At 40.0% G+C, this 3,567-nt stretch overlaps 1 long non-coding RNA gene across 1 annotated transcript; it reads left to right on the forward strand.

Annotated features, from left to right (window-relative positions):
• Positions 1-1,106: 1,106 nt before the first annotated feature.
• On the forward strand, positions 1,107-2,274 carry LOC145056565 (uncharacterized). Its single transcript, XR_013685830.1, has 3 exons — positions 1,107-1,265; positions 1,468-1,538; positions 2,148-2,274. It is a non-coding gene; the product is annotated as an uncharacterized LOC145056565 (long non-coding RNA).
• Positions 2,275-3,567: the final 1,293 nt, after the last annotated feature.

Here is a 3,567-nt window from a genome sequence, read left to right on the forward strand (position 1 = left end):
TATCCACATCTGTTTGCTGATGCATGATTCCGGGACGGAATCATCCTAAGGGGGAGAGAATTGTAACGCCCGGGTTTCAGGGCTAAGCATTTTTGTCAATATAATAGTCTAGGTCAACTCTTGTAACTCTTTTTGAAGTAATAAAGATGAAATATTTGAGTATTATGTGAATTATATGTGTTTATTATTTAATTATAAATGTATAATTAATAAAGAATAAAAATGAGCGTCAAAATTAAAGTGTGAGATAATCCCGATATCTCTACATAAAGTTGTAGAATATGTCTTAAGGTTTCCGTGCATATAAGGAACGCCGAAATCCGAGTTATAACGAAGAAGTTATGACCCGTCGAAGTTTCACGACAGAACCGGCACGATACCGGGAAGCGTGAATAGTGAATTTATGATAGAGCGAGATTTAGCCTTAGTGATCTAAACGAAAGTCGTAGAATATGTTAAACTAAGAACATCGATAAAAAGAACGCCCAAATCTGACTTCGTATGAGGAAGTTATGATTTTTCTAAGATTTAGCATAGCAATGCACGGCCCGAAATCTGAATTTTAGATCGGTCGATTTTTAGCCGACGGGATCTAAATGGAAGTTGTAGTACTCGTAAATACCAACGCGTGGATATAAAGAACGTTGATAATAGAGCTCGTATGCGAAAGATATGGACGAAGCTTAGTCCCTACTTTTCGAGCGCGGCGAATTCGATACAGTTTTGTAAATCCGAGATAAAATGAGAATTAGCCAACGAGGTCTAAATGAGAGTTGAAGATCTCATTAATAGGAACTCAACGGTAAAAAGACAGACAAAACCGGAACTCGTATGCGAAAGTTATGGACGAAGCTTAGTCTCTACTTTTCGAGCGCGGCGAATTCGATACAGTTTTGTAAATCCGAGATAGAATGAGAATTAGCTAACGAGGTCTAAATGAAAGTTGAAGATCTCATTAATAGGAACTCAACGGTAAAAAGACAGACAAAAACGGAGCTCGTATGCAAAAGTTAGGGACGAAGCTTAGAGACTACTTTACTATAAAACTCCTATAAATACAAGGGTGAACTTCTCATATTTTCTTCACACCATAAGCCTCTCTTTCTCTCTCTAACTTCTCTCTAGCCTCCCTAAACCCCTCCCAAGTCTAGGGAACCTCCCTATCACGAGAAGAAAGCCCCGGAGCGCCCGACGGCTCCGAGAAGAAAAGCTTTCGGCTCGGAAACGCTGCTCCAGCGAAGTCCGGTTTTTAATAAAAACCCATTGTGAGTGAGTTACGCCTATACTATATTTAATATAGCTTTTATTTAATTATAGTAAAATTATTAGGACCTTAAAATAATTATTTGGGTTATTATTATGAGTTATATTGAGTGTTATTTAACGCTTATATAATAGTAATAATAGCTAGACTATTAATTAGTCGCGATTAACGTTAAAACTAAACTCTAGTGGTATTAATACAAGGTTTGGTCAAGGAAAAATTGTTTTAAGAAGTAACGAAGAGCTGTCCGAGTGCCGAGTCACCACCTTACCAGGTGAGTGCATAGTTACTTTCATCTTACACATAGATATGAAGTATTTTATAAATTACGTGCTATGTGTGCATATTATCTGAATACTTGCTATCTATGTTGGATGAACATTGTTATACAGGTTTTCAATGATTTAAATTGTATATGTATTTTATATCTACGAAAATGTTGGGGTAAAACATGGGTAGATGTAATAGGTGATGTGTGATAAAATGATGAGAGGCCTCGATGTTGATGTTGTTGATTCTGTCATCTAGCGGAGTATGGATGACGACCACGGACTCTTCTAGACAGTCCAGTGGAACACTAGCAGGCTCGCAACCTGTAGGTGTTTGTGAACGATGTGTTCACCGGTGTACTCCATCCCCCACATGGTTGCCTTTGGGACATTTATTGCCGAGGAATCCCCTTAGCAGTAGTGTCCGTCCCGATGATGATCCTTAGGCTAGGTCCCTTATGATAGGTGTTTAGGGACATAAAGTGAGGATAACGGGAACGGGTAATCGGGTTATTGTTGATTGATGAAATTAATAAACTTATTTATTGTGGGTTGAAAACCCTATGTGCTCACCAGGCTCCCAAGCCTGACCCACTCAGTTTCTTGTATTACAGGTAGTGGCGCATGAGCATAGGTGTGATGTTTTGGACGAGGGATTACGGATATAGGCCTGTAGATATGAAATAATGTAGTAAGGCTTATATTGTATTGTTTATGCTTTTGGTCTGTACGAACATGACATCCCGAGTCTTTTAATGAAATACATTTCTATGGAAATGCTTTTGATAAATCTTTATCATATTTTTGTTTTGGGACAAATTCCGCAACACTTTCATTTAAAATGTAACTCTGATTTTTAAACAAAGCATAAACAAACCGGTCTTTTCTGGCCGTGATTTTGGGGATGTCACAGAATGGTACATTGATAGTGGCTGCTCGTGTCACATGACAGGGAGGAAAGAAGAACTCAGGGAATACCGGTCTCTTTCAAATGGTGGAAACGTCAAATTTGGAAATAACTCCTTCGGCACCATAAAAGGCTATGGAATGATTACCTATGGTGATTTCACTATAAGGAAGGTGGCATACGTGGAAGGACTACAACACAACCTCATCAGTGTATCTCAACTCGTTGGAGGTACCGGTCTCAAAGTCTCATTCGACGATGAGGGTTCTGAAATTATCGAGAAGAAAACGAAGAAAGTTATTCTCAAATCAGAGCGTAAGGGTGAAATGTTTCCTCTAAACCTCAAACCTATCAAAGGAAACCCAGCTATCTGCCTGTTATCAAAAGCACAATCTGACGAAAGCTGGTTGTGGCACCGAAGGCTCTCTCATCTCAACTTTAAAGACATCAACAAACTTGTCACTGGAGGTCATGTTCGAGGTCTTCCACTGCTCAAGTATGATAGAGATCATTTGTGTGCTGCATCCGAAATGGGGAAGCAGAGTCGTCAAAGTCATCCATCTGTAATTAACACTAAAGTTGTTGAACCACTTGAATTACTTCATGTTGATTTGTGTGGTCCATCATCTATCGAAAGCATTGGTGGTAGCAAGTATATTCTTGTTATTGTTGATGACTTTTCGCGTTTTACATGGGTGTTCTTTGTAAAGCTTAAATCTGAAGCGACTCACAAGCTAAAGGCCAGTGAAAACACTGCAGGGGAAATCTTTCCTCAAACTGGCCAGGTTACGGTCTCGATCGCTAACCTATACGAGAAGTTCTTGGAGCTATTCGACGAACCAGAGAAAGCCACTCTCTCAGAAGCAGGCGCAGCAGATAATAAAGTAGATCACATGAGGCAAATTGTCGAAGAAACTGCCAGGAGAATAAATGAAGGAGGATCAAACTCTGACGAACCTCCATCACCCCATGCTTCAGTCGAGGGGGAGAATCAACCATCATCATCCCAGCCAAGCTCACAAGTTGAGGGGGAGCCAAGCACTTTGCCAACCGAAAGCACTTTGCTAACCGAGAGTGCTTCACCATCCGAAGATGCATCAACGCCTGAAAGCCAAGCACCACAAGAA

The sequence above is a fragment of the Lactuca serriola genome, chromosome 6, assembly GCF_051521515.1.
Source record: "Lactuca serriola cultivar US96UC23 chromosome 6, Lser_US96UC23_V15, whole genome shotgun sequence".
NCBI classification, from domain to species: Eukaryota; Viridiplantae; Streptophyta; class Magnoliopsida; order Asterales; family Asteraceae; genus Lactuca; species Lactuca serriola.